The following is a 19,016-nucleotide window of genomic DNA, read 5'->3' on the forward strand; positions in this document are numbered from 1 at the left end:
TAAAAACTAATTTCATCCTCGTATACACAAAACTCTCTTGAATCTACGTACAAATGCATTTTAAGCTCAGCTCAATTTGTTAAAGTAGATTTTTTTAGCTACCAGTCTTAAGCACTTTACCAACAGAAAACATTTATTCATTCGCAAATTTGTTAAGCGTATCTTGCGATTGAGGTTTCTTAATCTTAATGAAGATTTTTTGATGTCTGAACAATATCACCACCCTTTGTTGTCCTACAAATTGCTGCAGAGTACAAAGACTATGATTTCTCAAAGTAGAATGGGAATATTTAATGTTTAAAATATCTTACGTTAATCTATAAACCAAGAAGTTAGGAAACAAATCTCAGGTTAGTGAACGTTTGGCTTCTGTCAACCTTGCCACAATTACTCTTTATGCACTTTGACCCTGTAAAAATTAAATAAATTACCTGAAACGATGAAAAACATGGTACGAGTAGAAGATATGTTCTACTCGTATATGTAAGCAATTAAAAGGAGTATGACTTCAAAATAATTGCACGTTAAATTATTTATTAAAAACAGGGTCCAGCCCTAAAAATATTCCACTGTTTTTGGGTGTTTTTTTTTACGCCACCGTCTTCTGAAAATGATGGCGTAAAATACCGACATATGTAGAGTCTTCTTATGGCTAGTCCCTGTTTTTGATAAATTATTTATTGTGCGATTATTTTAACGATGTACTTCTTTTAATTGTGTATAAATATATGCATTGCACAAGTGCACTTTGAATTTATTAATTTGAAAGTAGTTTTCGAAAATTTGTACAAAAAATAATTGTATGTAGTGGAACAATACCAAAATCTTAAAAAAAAGAAAATATAAATATTATGAACTGTTCTATAGTAAAAGATAATTTAATTAGTTCTCTGCCTTTATTAATTACGCACTTTGTTATTAGCACATTTTCATATACACAGTTATATCCCAAATTACATTTACACATGCGTAAAAATAGTTTTAAAAGTTTTAAGTTTTAAATTATCTTGTTATGTGAAGCGTGCATTAAAATTTAATACATAAAATATTATCGCAGCAAAAGTAAGATGATAAATGTTTCTAACAAACAAAAGTAAAACAAATCATTCAATAACAGTAGTTTATATTAGGTTATAGTCACCTGATTGTGACAAATACAGTATTAAAGATTGACTTAAGTTGAAGTTACCTCCTTTGCATAGTTAGCGTACATGTTTATATGTACGATGTGTCCAATTCTTAATATCACAAAACCCTCTCGTCTAGAGGTTAAATCTCAAAATAATAAAACCTTATCTGTCTTAAATATTCTAATAATGTACTTTGTAACCTCTTGAAATAACCACTAAGTATCTTTTACAAATATAACTCGTTCTCCAGGCCGATAATTATCTAATAACTTTTGCCAGGAGAACGGCTAAAATTCTACAGTAATTACTGTAATTAATAATCTTAATTATTAGTTATAGGCTTTTATAATATCCAGAACTTCCTCTTTTGTGATTAGAAACTTTTTAAATGAGGTAATAAGAACAAATAATAAAGGATTAAACTACTATCTTTGGTAGTTAAACATTTTTCAACAATCAACTTAATTGGTTACCGTGTTTTAAATACTTTTAGTTTCTGTCTCTAGCCATCGACATTTCTATACGAGACACGTGAGAATTTCGTATATCATAGATTGACTATTTTTATTATCTTCTTGTTGAACTAATTACCTAAGTAAGTCTTGATTTGTCTAATCTCATTCAGTTAACTGCTTTTTTTCTTTCTTTTTTTTTTGTTCTCGCTACGTAAAATCACTACGAACAGTTTTTATTTATTTTGTATATTGGACTCGTAAGTTACACCATAGGATTCCAGGAGTGATCCGGGACACTTCTTGAAAACCAATCATTATGTGGCATCTAACACAATAACTTTGTCAGCAGTTAATTAACCTGTCGTTTCAACAACTAGGGTTACCAAAATAGTATATCTGAGATATGACAAACAGTTGTGCTCTCAGTGAATTCTTTCGATAATGACTCTCGTGTAGAAGTCAAATTATTTTAAATTTTATTTCTTTAGAAAACTCAAAACGTTTACGATTAATCGCCGACATGAAATAAACAAAATAGGAATTTTCCTGAGGAACATTCAAGGTTTCAAGTACATTTTAGTGAATATATTGAAAAGTGTGTAATTTTATTGATTAAATGACCATAAGAACTAGTAGCTAAAACGTAATGGCATTGTTGCATCTTCTACGAAAATACAATTGAAGACTGTTTCTTTGACGTGTCTCATTCATTGTCACAACAACTCAAGTATTAGAGTTACAAACATATGAAAATTAAACTTAGGAATTGGTTGAAAATTACCTTGAAATGCCTACGTCCATGTGTTGGAAATATACATTCATAATATATCAACAAAACTGCAAAAAACTGTCAGATACCTACTGGCAGTGTTTAGACATATAATAACGTTTTAAGTTATGCGTGCCATGTAAAATAGGCTTTAGACTGAAAGCTAAAAGAAAGAAACAAAGAGTTGACTGATATTCCTGACTTTATGAATCGTGAAGCAAAACACAGTGAAAGTATGACTGGCTGATTTTTACATTTCTTCTTAACTATTAAATTATTGTAATGATTAACTACAACAAAGTACTTACTGATATAGAGCAAAATGACACATGTAGTTGGATAATAAAAAAAACAAACCTCTTCTTGTCTTGTATCTTTATCTCTTGTTAATTGTTTCACTTAACAACGGACTGAATATTTTGTGCCTATTGTGGGGATCGACCACTGAATTTCAGTATTATAAGTGCCCTTACAACTGAGGCACTGGAAGGATACTCCTAATGGAAGTTATCGACACGATGTCAACAGGATACATTTACTATCTTCATGACTGATGGTATTTTGCGATATACAAAAATCGAGTATTTTGACTTTAATATTTTAAAACTGTGGTTGTTTATAAGTATATATTATGACACCTAGTTCATTATATTTTACATACATTTCATATGATTACACAAAGTTTCATTTAGCCTACCGATTCTTTTTTCAATAATCCATCTAAAGTCAGACTCTAGATTAAATTTTTATTGTTGTCACATGTAAACGTTGATCAGATATTTATTGTTTCCATATGTAAATGCTGATCAATTTTTACTGTTGTCACATGTAAACGTTGATCAGTTTTTATCATTGTCATATGTAAACGTTGATCAGTTTTTTACTGTTGTTACGTGTAAACGTTGATCAATTTTTATTATTGTCATATGTAAACGTTGATCAGTTATCACATGTAAACATTGACCAATTTTATTATTGTCACATGTAAACATTGATCAGTTTTTATACTGTTGTCACATGTAAACGTTCATCCTTTTTTTATTGCTGCCACATATAAACGTTGATTAGATTTTTTGTTATCATATGTCAGATTCTTCTATTTTAATTCTACCCTCGCCGAATAACTGTAAACCTGAAAATTGTTTGTAATGTCATAAATCCACGCACCTAAGAAGTATAAAAATCCAAATAAAGACACTAATGCAGCTCACTCCATATCTTTTTTCTTTTCCACACCTCTCAGCAGTAAGTTGTTTGAAAAAGTAAGAACTTAAACATTTTGGTTATTCGGAGAAACTAGTTCGAATTGTAGTGTTCTTTTTAAGTCCATAACCCACATAAGGAGTTTTCTTTAGGCTCATACTTCTTTAACCTTATATTTTGTTCCAGAAAATTTTGTTATTAATTTATTTTCAATTATCTAAAAGAATCATCAATTTTTCAGTAGTTACGCCAGCAAGGCATTTTCACGTATTTAACCATGTTTGTGTTGCAAATGTATAGCCTTTATCCACTTCATTTATATTATCACATTGTCAGACGAATCTACTTTACACTTTTATATTCTCACGCGGGTTAACTTACAATTTCACATTCTTGATTGAGTTTTCTTTGTATTCTTAACCTAGTCGACTTTAAAGTTTTATAGGCTTAACTGGGTTGATTTATAGTTTTATGGCCTTCACCTGTCTCTAATTTAGCTTTATATTTGTAATTAAGCCTAATTTAAAGTTTTATAGTCTCAGCCAAGCCTGCTTTGTTGTTTTGTACTAACTGAAATTTGATACTCTTTGAAATCAAGTATTCAAAACACATAAATTTAATAAGACATTTTTTAATATTTTCAGAGAGATAAAAACGTTTGTTTTGTTTAAATTCGCACAAAGCTGCTCGAGGGCTATCTGTGCTAGCCGTCCCTACTTTAGTAGTGTAAGACTAGAGGAAGGCAGCTAGTCATCACCAAAATCTTGGGCTACTCTTTTACCACTGCCCCCACGGCTGAGAGGGCGATCATGTTTGGTGCGAACGGGATTCGAACCTACGACCCTCAGATTAGGAACGCCTTAACACACTTGGCCATACTGGGCCTGAGATGAAAACAACAAATTCGTTTACTTTAAACGTAAAACTCGCCGTGCAGTATTCACTTAAAACGATTGAAAAATTAAAATATAACTTTTAGTGACAGTACGTTGAAAAGCCTCTATATGTTACGTTTAAAAGTTAATTTTTATGTTTTTTTACATTTTCTAACTTCACTTAAAATATCACAAAAGCTTCTCTTAAAGAGAATTATCGCATTTTTGTTGGCTTTACAGAAATACCCAAAATCGATTAGCAATAACGAAGGTTAATTATGTTTAAAAGAACAATTTGGATATGCTTGAACACTTTGTTGAGTCACGAACTGTGAAGACACATGCAGTATAATTAACACATTTATATTTTATTCATACGTGAACGTTTGACCAAAGGAATTCATCACGCCATTTTCCAATTAATAGCATTCGTAAAGTTTTTGTTGTTATGCATAAAGCTTCACAGTGGAAGAATATCTGTTGTACCCAACACTTATATCAAAACCAAATATTTAGCGTTACAAGTTAGCAGACGTATGGCTGAGTCACTGTGACACATTCGAGAAATGAAATTATTAATAATCGAGTCAAAACATACAAAATCAAAAAAGACAACGTTTTGGGCATCAAAATAAAAGTTACTATTATAAAATATTTTCATCTTCTCCTTCTTACGCCCCATCAAAAAAAAAAAAGAGAAATTATGATGAAAGTAAACGTATTTATTGGTATTGTTAATAAGAAAGTAAACAAAGATTTTGCAAAGTTCTAAAAGTACTATTGATATTCCTCAAAACCAACGGCTGCTTTCACAAGAAAAACAATCGACAAAACTGAAATCATAGGAATTTCATTCGGCTCCATGCTCGTCCTGTCCACTATTACAGCTCCAACCGGATTTTACGTCTTTAGTTTGCTAGAATGTGGTGCTAAAATATCACACTTATATATGACGAAAACTTTGCCAACACGTGTGGTCTGAGAATGACTTCATTGTTTCATACAAAACTTGTTACTATATCAAGTTTGTTTTCCAAAACTAGATAAATGTGACTTTATTATAAATAACAATTTAACAAAATCGCAGGGGACGGGAAAAAGTGCACCCCCTGAAAATGTGATTAATTTGTTATATTTTTTATTAGATAACAGAAAAATACGTAAAACTATATGTTTTAGTTATGTTAGTTAGTTAGTTATCACCATTAGATTCCATCAAGGAACATAGGGCCGCAATCGCTCGCGGAATCTTCAACAAGTATTTAAGTGAGTAGGTTGTTAGCCCACTGCACCGAGCCGTCCCTAATTTAGCAACGTAAGACTAGAGGGAAAGCAGCTAGTCATCACCACCCACCGCCAACTCTTGAGCTACTCTTTTACCAACGAATAGTGGGATTGACCGTCACATTATAACGCCCCCACGTCTGGGAGGGCGAGCATGTTTAGCGCGACGGGGGCGCGAACCCGCGACCCTCAGATTACGAGTCGCACGCCTTACGCGCTAGGCCATGCCAGGCCCTATATGTTTTTAGAAGGCACTCAACAAAATCTGTCCCAACATGATCTCAAGTCCTAATTTTAACACTGGCTTTTGTAAATACCTGAACTTCAAATAATTTTTAGTTATATTTTCTCATTAAAAGTGTTGTGCACCTGCTATAGTTTTTTAGATGTTTTTCTAGTTAACCTAAAAATAATCAAACAAGTTATAAAGCCTACATGGCTGACAAGGTAAGTGTGTTCACCAACAAGGACTCGAACACACGACCCACGGATTGCATGTCAAATGCCCTAACCACCAGGCCTTATAAATATGTACAAATAAAGAAGTCACCATGATGTGAGGTGATTATTATAAGTTAGTTTACAAATAAATATTTTAATGAAGATGTTTATAGCTAAATAATCTACAATAGAGATATAATAATAAACTTCCCTAAAGAATTGCAAAATTGAAATTATTGGTGACATTAATATCAACCAGAGTGAACTGAGATGATGATTCTATGCCGGTAACATATTTACAGTAAGTTTTGTAAAATTCGTAATGAGTTGTTCTGAAAATATATTAACCCTGACGAAACTTTATTGATCACGTTATACACTTTTCTATTTTTCGCAAATGTAGCCAGAGTTTAGGAAACATTAATTCTGATTAACAATTTTACGTCGTTGAATAGTTTGATACATCTACCTATAACTAAATGTATTATTTCAAAGGTGGTTTTATTTGGGAAATTCCAACCTCTTCATATACAAAATTACGTGTTTATTAATTTCTTTGTTTCATGGAATCCCGGATTTTAGTGTTGTAAGTCAATAAACTTATTATCCACTGAAGGACGTAGTTATTAATCGTATAATGCGAAAGTAGAATAGTACATAACCTGTGACTTTTAACTGGAAGTCTGAGGGTAGTTTTATTTTATTCATCCCTCAAAACTAATTTAGTCCTAACACGAAAACTCAACTATTATGTTTTTAATCGAATAGTTCTGAAATGAACAGAATGGTGTTTGAAGTGAAGAAAAAAATATTCTTCACGTCTTTCTTATATGATCTTCATGGCGTCATGCTTCTGGTCAAACACTTTTTGAAAACATTCTTGATGTGTTTTACAATAGAGACACGTACTAACCATAAGTTCTACATATTATTGCTTAAGAAAGTAAATAAGAAAATGAAAACAACTAAAGGCATACTTTATACAACGAATATTATTATGGTATGATAAAAATAGCTTGAGATACTATTTGAAGACTATTATATTTTTATTAAAAGTGATAAATAAATAAAGCTTTAAGGAGGTTTAGTCAAAGTTATTGATAGATTTTAAGATCGTGTGTGAATAACTAACTTCGTGTTAATAGGATTCGAAGATATTATTCCTAAGACGAATATAGAAGGTTGAATATGTGATATTAAAACAATTTTGAATATCCAACTCAGAGCAAATCAGGTAACAATATGAAGTTAATGCGAAGTCACGAAGAAATAAATATATCATAACTACATATTGACCTTGTTTGGAATTTTGCGGGCAATAACATATCATTAAAACTTCTGGGAAGATTTCGTAACAGCCTTTACAGACGTAAAATATTCAAACGCTTAGATCTGAGACGCCAGAACCATTCAAAAAGTCGTATATCAGCTGTGGTTAGCAAAATGTGTCATCTTGAAAGGTAAGAATCCGTGAACACAAAGGTCAACGGTGAAAGCTATTCCATATGACTCGAATAACAGTATAAAATATAATCAAGCGGGATCCCAGTCTGAGAAATGAAGTCAACATGGTAAGGTTCACCAAGATAAGGCTTCCAGTCATATCTGTTTTTAATAGTAGAACATTTCAGCCAGTTTAAAAAAATAAACAGGTATTCATGCTATTACATATGCCAAAAGTAGCCCCTTTGGGGTTTTTTCAATCTCACTTGGAAAATCATCGTTCTCGTATACTTGATTGCTTATTGAAAAATGTAGGGATAGGTGGAATGATTTGGACACGACAGGTTTACGATGGAGCCTTTTGAAAAGGAAACTACACTGCAAGAATATTGCTATGATGCACTTTTGTGGCAACTTCAACGACGTGATAAGTTCTAAAAATTCTCTATAATAGCTGAAATAAACAAGAAACTTAATCAAGCAGCAAAAAATAATGTTTGAGCAAAATATCACTACAATACTTGTTAGTATTAAGGTTCTGTTTTTATTTTCACATAAAATTGTCAGAAACAAACAATTGTGTTTTCCAATTCAGAATTACATCATCTTTGTGTTTCTACATTTGGATATCAAAACAGTATTTTTACACTATAATTTATTTTACACGGCCCGTTCATAAGTCTTCTATTGAAATATTAAAGAGAATAGGATAGGAATACATTTCTCATTTATTGATGTTTAAGTTTTCTTATAGCAAAGTGACAACACTCTATCTGCTAAATCTACCGAGGGGAAACGAACCCTTAATTCTAACGTTGTAAATCCGTAGGCTTACCGCTGTACCAGCGAAGGACTTGTTATTTGACCATAGTATTAAAAAATTCACTCATAAAATAAACCACCTAGTGATAGAATGATGTAACATCATCCATACACTCTTCAGTCTGTTCATCATCTTATATTTTCAACATCACTGTTATTGCTCAAAAGGCTTCATTAAGATAGCTTTTTATATAGATAGCATAATTTTCTTTTTACAAATAGTATATATAAAACGATGTCAGTTTTCTACCAAATATGATTTTATGTGTATATTACAAAAGTTGTGTAATAATTGCAGTCAATAATACTAATTACTGCTAGTTGTTACAACCGTAATTGCTCTAGGAATGCAACTTTCCTACTAAGGACTTAAGATTTAGTAATAACACTTTGTTTTACTTGCTTCAATAATAGGTATACTTCAATTGTTTTAAAACTACAGTTCTACATCACATACTTCACCACAAGCCACTAGCGACACCAGTAATAAGATAAAGCCCTGGAGTTCTGCTGAACCAATTTAAACAAAATTGCAGAAACTTGCGGTAACACGTGCTCGTTGGCAAGCAGGTCACCTGATGTGGGTATTGATCTTAAATGTGTATATTGCGTCTTTTAATTTGATCACTGCAACGATCCTCATCCTACTTTATTACACACACATTGGACATACGTTTGAGATAAACTAATGACTTGTGAAAACTATGTTATTGGAATTTTTGTTACTGAACTACATTAAAGAACAGACACTCAAAGAATAATATGAACGTTACAAAACTACTATTATCAGTGAGTTAGTCAGGACTGAGAAAATTATAATAACGCAATGTTAAGATCTTTCGAAAATTTGTATTTTTTTATTTTCTAATAAACTATTATACAATGCAGAATAGGTTTTGGAACTGAAATTATAGTTCAAGTTTAGATTTTTATTTTGTATAAAATTATGGTGGTTAGTTTATCATATTCTAGTGAATGAATAGTTGTTTTTTTTTTATTATACATAACAATTATGATGATAGCATTAGTTTCAGTATAATATACCAAAGTTGTATTGTACAGTATGATACGTATATAATGTATAAACATTTTAAAAGTGTCATCAATTTCTGGAATATTTTCATCAGGTAATATATTCTGAATAAGATAAGTACATTACACAACTATTTTTTTGTATTTTATAGAAAAACATTAGGAGACATTTTTTTGTAATTATTCTAATCCATTATGTCTAAATACTTACTTATGGCACATTTTCTTTCTTGAAAACACTATCGCATCTAAACAACTGAACTATATTTAAAATGAATAAGATAATTTGTAGAGTCATGCCTCCTCACGAATTAATATTTATTGTACTATAATTATTTCCTTAGCAGCATGATATAGATTTACTATTCTATAAGTTAGACGTTTCAGCTAAACACTTTGAATCTTGGATTAATGTTTTTTATTAAGAGTATAAATATAGCTTCATAAAGACTTATGACCGAAACGTAAAATATAACTTGAATTACGACTCTCACTGAAACCGTGAGATTATCTTTATCTCGACATATTGAGACTATTTTTATGTCGACATATTACTCTGTAGTCACCTGTTGTTTTCTGTAGAATAAGAAACAACGGGCCCGGCATGGCCAGGTGGTTAAGACACTCGACTTGCAATCCGAGGGTCGCTACTAGTATACTACGATCCTTGAAATTATCGTGACTTTAGTAAAAAAAAATTGTGGTTTTTATGCACTGCCTTTCTATGGTTTCTTTGGTCACGTTTTCATTTCAACTGATGTCGGTTCATAAACTTCTCTTATTGTTATGCCTTGTATTTCTAATCCCCCTGCTAACTTTCTGTTTCTTTCACATTTTTCTTCAAATTTCTAACGATTTCCTCTTTAATTTTAATGTCCTTCTTATTTATTCTTCGAATCTCCGTCACACCAAACACGCTCGCCCTTTCAACTGTGGGGGCATTATAATGTGACAGTCAATCACACTATTCGTTGGTAAAAGAGTAGCCCAAGCGTTGGCGGTGGGTGGTGATGACTAGGTGCCTTCCCTCCAGTCTTACACTGTAGCTTTACGCGAAATTCAAAACAAATCAAACAAACCAATCAGAATTATTCAGCGCCACATTAGCATCCCATGCTTTAGTTTCATAGAATCAAATAAAGTGCTTCAATTGTTAAATATCGAGTGATTTTTGTACCTCTTTTTCCAGATGTATGGTCTCAAGGCCGTCGCAAATATAACGCATATTTTTGTTTGTCAAGTGCACTTCGTCATGTTCCATTATCAATTTGCGATCGTTATTGCTTCTGATTTGATTGATAACGACTGAGTCGTATTTCTGGTAACGCTGAAAGTAAAACTAACGAAAAAGAAGTAAAAGGTAAAATAATGAATATTAGTGTACACTTCACAAGGAATACATCTAGTTTTGGTATTTACCTTCTATCACAAATATCACACAAAAATTTCTTCAATAATTTGATCACCATTTGTATTATGGGATGTTCATGTTTATTTTTAATACATTTTAATCATTCTAAATTTTCGAGACTTCTACTTAGTATTGGAAAAAAACAATATATATTGTAATAGATTTACTGTTACACGTTTATTTTAATATCTGAGTTTATTTCATTTTGATGCATATGATGTATATTGTTGGATGTGTATTGCACAAGTCTCTGTTGTTCTCTAAAGTTATAGATTTTTAAAAACGCAAGAATCAACAATATATGTATTTAAAAAAAAAAACACTACCGTATTTTCGAATATTTTTGAACATTGGAGAACTTCACCTCATTGGTACAAAAGCTAGCCAAGTAACGTATATTGTTGGTTAGCTACAGTCATTACACTACAAGCCACGGAAGTTATACTTGTGATTAACACTTATTAATCGGAAAACTACAGAATTGAATAAGAGCATTTATGGAGATCGAACATTACAAACGGTTGAATTTCAACGAATTAACCTCGGACGTTAGCATTTCTACGATAATATTAAATATCTTCGTTCCTAATAATTCAGATTGTAAGAGGTGTGAGGCCAGCCAAGAAAAGTCAGCTAGATAGCTTAAGAGACTTGCAACAATATCAACTCGAATTGATTTGGTCGTTGTGGATATATCCTATTAAAGGGAATGGTATTTTGTTTAGTTTAACTGCTATTTATGAAATTCAAAATTTTATGATTCAAAATTAACTTAAGAAACAAAATATATAATATCTTAATGTAAGATAATGGTAGCCTATACTTGACGCACAAAAAAAGCTTACAATGATGGTCAGAAGAATAAATAAACTGGACAAAAACGTCACCTCATTTTTAAACTGAAATGTTTTATTGAATAAATTATGAATCTTAATTTAGTTTTAAAGTTGTAAGCTTGGTCATGACAATAATTAGATTTCCCTTTGCTGTTTTCTTGGAGTTATAACATTTGTATTTATATATGTTACTAATTCATATAGGTTAATACTATAAATATGTTATTAATGTATCATAAGTTCAATCATTAACTATAGTACAACGAAGCAAGCAGGGCCTGGCATGGCCAGGTGTTTAAGGCACTCGGCTCGTAATTTGAGGGTTGTGGGTTCGAATCCCCGTCACACCAAATATGCTTGCTCTTTAAGCCGTGAGGGAGTTATAAAGTGACAGTCAATCGCACTAGTAGTTGGTAAAAGAGTATCCCAAGGGTGGTGCTGACTAGCTGCCTTCCCTCTAGTCTTACACTGCTAAATTAGTTACGGCTAGCGCAGATAGTCTTCGTGTAGCTTTGCGCGAAATTCAAACTAAATGAAGCAAGCATTATTTTCAGTAAGTACTTCGAACCTGCAGTCTTTCTAACTCATTCGATATATATTATCGAAATACAGGAACCCTTTTTTTTAACCCAGATAAACAAACAAAATGGAATTACCTTTTCTGTTCCTTGTTCCCAAAGCTCACAATACTGTCTTTTGAACATTTTCTACGATTGTCATAGAGCGTTTTTTCATCCGACCGAAATATTCATTGTGACAATCTTTAACGAAGGAAGTCGAGGCCAGTTTTATACTAGACATCTTAACAAATGTTTTCCACATCCTTCGCTGTATATGGATATTAACGTCTGAGCCTACCGATAACACATTAAATATATAAAAATCCCGTTGAAACTGGATGAGGAAAATATAATCTAATATGACTGCTTTCATTTCGATTCCTGGTAGTGATGAAGATCGAACGCTAAGCTGTCTAAGCTGGTTTTTTTTTAAATTTAAAATCCATACAATATTATTCTTAGTTATTTACATATGTACTAATCAATTTGGAGTAATTTTTGAGAATGATGCTTAATGTTCTATCGCTTCAAAAGCGCGCTTCGCATTTTAATGTCGTAATTGCGTTATGCGTGACCGTAAAATTTAAGTTTTCAATTAAAGAGTAGTCCAAACACTGACTACAAATTAAGAACTAGGAGGTGCAACAAGTCCTTGTGTTGCTACGCGCAAATTTTAGAAACAAACACTTGATTATATTCATGCTATATATTTTTAGGTTTGAAAATGTAAATTAAAAATACCACATACAGAAATGACAAATGCTCTTCTGAATGTATAGTTTCGTACTAAATTATTACTAATATATTAGGCTTATATTTTTGCCCTGTTGCTACAGTGTGAAGTTGAGACGTCAGCTAGTAACTTTGTAGGCTTATTCGTTAAGTACTGAAAAATACATTTTTGGTGAAAACGGCTCAATGAAACAATAATGTTAGCAACTGTTGTTGTTAAGAAAGATATCTTACTTCACTTCCTTCAAATGTATATATAAAATTAAAAAGAGAAAAACCATTCAGTGTAGGTAAAGCGAATTAATGAATAAAATAGTGTGTGTGTTTTTATAGCAAAACCACATTGAGTTAGCTGCTATGTCCACCGTTAGGAATCGAACGCCAGATTTTAGCGTTGTAAATCCTTAGGTTTACCGCTGTAGCAGCGAGAGACGAATAAAAGAGATCGCTACGTCGTCATTTTTTAAATTGAAAATTTGGTAAAGTAAAAGAAATTGGAAATTACATAAATAATCGCTTAGTTTCCTGAATAATAATGGAATATAAATTGTAATGAAATATCAGATGTTATCGAACAACCTAAATTATTTTAGGTTGAGGTTATTAACGATGTGTAACGAACTGCTTATCCAAGCCAAACAAATTACCACGAAGCCACCTTACTTCGTGTTTTGCTAAATAAATATTAATGAACCTATTTAAGATGTATGTGTATATTTACTAACATATTTTTCAAGTCAAGTCTATAGATAATGATACCCTAAGATAGACTGGAAGCAATAAGGCGTATTTTGAATTATTGACAAAAGTCTAAAGAATCACGCCCTCAATACCATAGCAGTAAGTCTAGCTGTGTTTGTTTGTTTTCTTATAGCAAAGTCACATAAGGCTATCTGCTGAGTCCAACGAGGGAATCGAACCCGAACACCTGATTTTAGCGTTGTAAATCAGTAGACTTACCGCTGTACCAGCGGGGGACTCTGTAGTTCTGTAACGCTAAAATTTGAGTTTCGATACCCGTGATGGGCACAGGATAGATATCTCATTTTGTAACTTCGTTTTGAAAAACAAATGAAAAACAAAACTAAAGAATCAATTAAGCCCCTCCCAGTGGCGTGTCTGTGGACTTACTAAAAATTCGGCTTCGATACCTGTGATGGTTAGAGTCAAGGTAACTCATTGTAATTAATATTTTTCAAAATATTATAAAATATAACAACAACCTATTCATCTTTCTACAATGTTAAAAAAACGCCGTTACGTATTCATTTATACGATCCGAGAATGATTCTAGTAAGAGTAAATGGTCCCGTGTTGCTGTTCCTGTTTGCCGTCTTTAAGTGTGGTACCATCTTGAGTTATTTTAGGAAAGTTACCTCAACCGAGTTCATTTTTTTTAAGTTAGTTTATAAAAATAATGTAAACGAACTAATGAATTTGTTACTTGCTGTAGGGTAAACTATTGTCACATCTTAAATGTTTTATTAAAAATAAAGTAAGTAATGTTATATATCTTATTTTACTTATCAACCAAAACACTAATTTCTAAAGCTGTGGAAAAACAAATAAAATTGTGATTTTTAATTTTTTTGAAAATTAAATAACTATATTTACTGCCAGAGTAAATAAATACCTTCTGAAATTTGTAAGAAACATTATTTTTTATTAGGTCATTATATTACACACAGCAAAAAATATCTTTATAACAACAAAATTTTTTTCACGTTTATCATGTTAATTATGTGATGTTATTATAAGATGCCTTAACATTACATTTTTTTTCACTGAAATATACTGCGTAGCAGGTATGTTATATCGTTTGAAATTGACATAGCTTGTAGCGTTTTATTCACTCTTATTTCTTGAATCGTTTTATCATATGACAAATTCATGAAATCTTTGATAGTTCCAGAAAGATTTTAAACCATGAGTTTGTCATCATGTTTCACTTCTGTCGGGAACGACAACCATCACTTTTACACTTCCATAAATACGAACTGACGTCATAAGTCTCAATTTGACGTCATTGCGCTATAATGTATCATTGTCACTAGTTTTTTTTTTCCGGGTCTTATTATTTTTAGCTTGTGTTTACATTGTGTGTGTATATATATATATGGAAAGTAAATGGCTTGCTTTTTGGTATCCATTTACGTTAAAAATTTCAAATATCAGTTATATCTCAACTGTAATTTGTTAAATATTTTACATTCCTGGCACATTGATTTGTAGATTCTGAAGCCTTGTGAAGTTTTCCACACCGAATCTATAGATCTTTTTTCTAATGAAATTTATGATTTATTTTTTTCCTAACAATATATATATATATATACATGTATAACTTTCGTTAGGCATGTAAAAATTTTCACGAGCTCCATTATTTTCACATTACTAAGCAAAAAGTGTTATAAATAAACAGATAATATTGGAAACACCAATACCAAAAATAAACAGACGGTGTTGCTTTCTTGCATCTTGAAATTGACTTTATATTTTTTATTTATAATTTTGCTTCATTTATTAATTACATCCTATCTCACTAAAGTTCTTAATAAAAAAGAAATCATTTTAATCATTTTACTAATTATTTCAAATAAAATAAAGTTACTATTATGTGTTGGGAACGTTAATTCTACATTTTTATCGACTTCTATAACAGTAATAGTTTATTTTATTGTAATTTTTGAATTTCGCGCAAAGCTACAAGAGGGCTATCCGCGCTAGCCGTCCCTAATTTAGCAGTGTAAAACTAGAGGGAGGGCAGCTGGTCGTCACCACCCACCTCCAACTCTTGGGCTACTCTTTTACCAACGAATAGTGGGATTAATCGTTACATTGACCACGGCTAAAAGAGCATTGTTTGGTGCAAAAGGGATGCGAACCCGCGACCCTCAGATTAGGAGTCAAACGCCTTAAAAACACTCGACTATGCCGGGCCGATAGGAATAGAGATAATTAGGTCCGTTAGTTTTCAGTTTTGTTTGTCTGGGCCTTCACTCTTCCGTCATTTGAGAAAATTTCCAAAGTTGAAATGTAACTACTTCCAAGCGTTTTTCACTGGTGAAAAATGGAATAAGAACTACAATAATAGGAATTAGCTTTAATATATTCCTGGTAAGTACAACCAGTATCATTTCTTCGTAATTCTGTAATAAAGTGAATTTATTAATCTCCAATAAGTTTCATTTTTGTTTTGGATTCAGACAAAAAATCTCTCTATATCTCTTTTTTCAAAATAAGTTATTCGAAACGAATTATTATTAGAGTGCATTGAGTTATATACAAAGAAGGTTTTATTGCCAAGTGTGACAGATTAATTAGTGATCGAGGACATTGCTGTTTAAACAGATGAAAAGAGAGATTAATAAATTTTTATCATTTTCATATGGACATATGCTTTCAATCATGTGAGCTGTTAAGAAATGTTAAAAAGTTGTGTTCGTTTGCTTTTATCTCATCTTACATGGTACTTTGAGAATAATAGTACCAGGCATGGCCAGGCGGTTAAGATGCTCGACTCATAATCTGAAGGTCGTGGGTTTGAATCCCCATCACACCAAACATGCTCGCCCTTTCAGCCGTGGGGGTGTTACAAATTTGTGGTCAATCAACAATATCAACTCAAGATTAATTTGTTCATCGTAGACGGGGGTCGTTGAATAGTTATTCAGTTCTAGATCGGATTTAAGATTCAGTATTATCTGTAAGTTTGTAAAATTATTGGATATAAGCAATCTTTTGTAATAACTTAACCCGGCATGGCCAAGCGTGTTAAGGCGTGCGACTCGTAATTTGAGGGTCGCGAGTTCGCATCCCCGTCGCGTCAAATATGCTCGTCCTTTCAGCCTTGGGGGCGTTATAATGTGATGTTCAATCCCACTATTTGTTCGTAAAAGAGTAGCCCAAGAGTTGGCGGTGGGAGGTGATGACTAGCTGCCTTCCCTCTAGTCTTACACTGCAAAATTAGGGACGGCTAGCGCAGATAGCCCCCTTGTAGCTTTGCACGAAATTCCAAAAAAAAAAAATCATAATAATAAATGTCCGTCTGTCGCGTCCCATATATCCTGAAGGGTTAATCGTTTTACCATTATACGTTCATTATAATACCTGCGCTTGTTTGTGTATAGTTTTCTTTTTTTGCCTGTAACGTGTATTATTGGTTGCTCCAGGAATTGGTAGAGAATTCTTGAAAGTAAAAATCAACAATGTACTAGGTGTGTATGTAATTCTACTGATTGTTGCCAAGTGAACTTGAAGAAACTCGCGTAATTTGTATAAAAGCAATGCGCCAAGACAAGAGATTATTATTGGACAACTACAATCAGTACGTTATAGGCTTAGGAAGCTATAATTGTGGTTAGCACCTGTTATGCGGAAAACTACAGAATTAGACCAAGAACGCCTGTAGATTTCGAACATTACAAACCTTTTATCTTTAGTGAATTACTTCGGACATTAGAATTTCTAGGAGGACATTAAATTTCATCGCAAGGAAAGGGTCGTTTGTAAAGGTGTGAGGCCAATCAAGCTAGCAGGTTGAAACAATATCAACTCAAGATTAATTTGTTCATCGTAGACGGGGGTCGTTGATAAAATATTCAGTTCTAGATCGGATTTAAGATTCAGTATTATCTGTAAATTTGTAAAATTGTTGGATATAAGCAATCTTTTGTAACAACTTGGCCCGGCATGGCCAAGCATGTTAAGGCGTGCGACTCGTAATTTGAGGGTCGCGGGTTCGCATCCCCGTCGCGTCAAACATGCTCGCCCTTTCAGCCTTGGGGGGCGTTATAATGTGACGGTCAATCCCACTATTTGTTCGTAAAAGAGTAGCCCAAGAGTTGGCGGTGGGAGGTGATGACTAGCTGCCTTCCCTCTAGTCTTACACTGCTACATTAGGGGCGGCTAGCACAGATAGCCCTCGAGTAGCTTTGTGCGAAAGTCCAAAAACAAAAACAATTTGTAATAACTATTAGTAATAACCGTTATTATAAGTTGTTTTGTTTGCATATTAAGATATATTTGTGTTAAAAAAGGAAATTGTGTGTATAAGTCTTGTTGGCAAATACCATAAATTTGATACACATTAATATTTAATTAACTTTGAAATTCAAATTTAAATTTCCGATTATTTGAAATATAAATACGTAACACAATAAATCAGAGACTTGTCCGAAATAAAGTATAATACGTAACAATGGTTTTATATATATATATATACATATACATTTCAAAATGCTTCTCTTTAAGAGTATATTACAATAAAATTGTCCCCCGCTGGTACAGCGGTAAGTCAACGGATTTACAACGCTAAAATCAGGGGCTCGATTTCTCTAGGTGGACTCGGCAGATAGTGTGATGTGGCTTTGCTATACGAAAACACACAATAAAATTATTATTTTTTTTGCAATTTTTTAAATTTTATATCGATATCCACATTGATATTAACAGTTTTCATATATGCTGAGCTGTCCATCTGAAGAATAGAAACAACAGGAAATCCTCAATAGCAGTAGCACTTGAAATTGTTTTATCTGTAAGACCTTTTTTCTCCTCTTTATTATTTATATTTTGTGCACGAACAATATCGAGTATGGAATACGTGTATAACTGCTTCGATTTTATTGCTCCTGAGAATCTCTACCAGCCTACCCTCAAATTGAAATTCTTTTAAGCAGGATTAGCTAACAATCATCTATAAGACTTTGAGCGTGTGCAATACATCTATCGCAACAATTTGGTCTCATGAATCCAAAATTGTAATTAGATCTGAAATTGGTTAAAGCATAACGGATATATGAGCTAAAAGTCTCTACTTGAAAAAACAAACTCGAAGCTATTATATGAGCCGCTGAGCCGCGGCTGAAAACGCATTAAGAACACAAATGTTTCCTTCTGTCAGGAATTTTGCGGAAAACATGAGACTTCTTTCGTCGGCTAATTGAAAGAAATGTTTCAAAGAAAACAATATGACTGAAAAATGTATAGAAAACCAGTGTGTTTAAGTGTATAGTTGTGATTGT

The sequence above is a fragment of the Tachypleus tridentatus genome, chromosome 1, assembly GCF_004210375.1.
Source record: "Tachypleus tridentatus isolate NWPU-2018 chromosome 1, ASM421037v1, whole genome shotgun sequence".
NCBI lineage: Eukaryota > Metazoa > Arthropoda > Merostomata > Xiphosura > Limulidae > Tachypleus > Tachypleus tridentatus.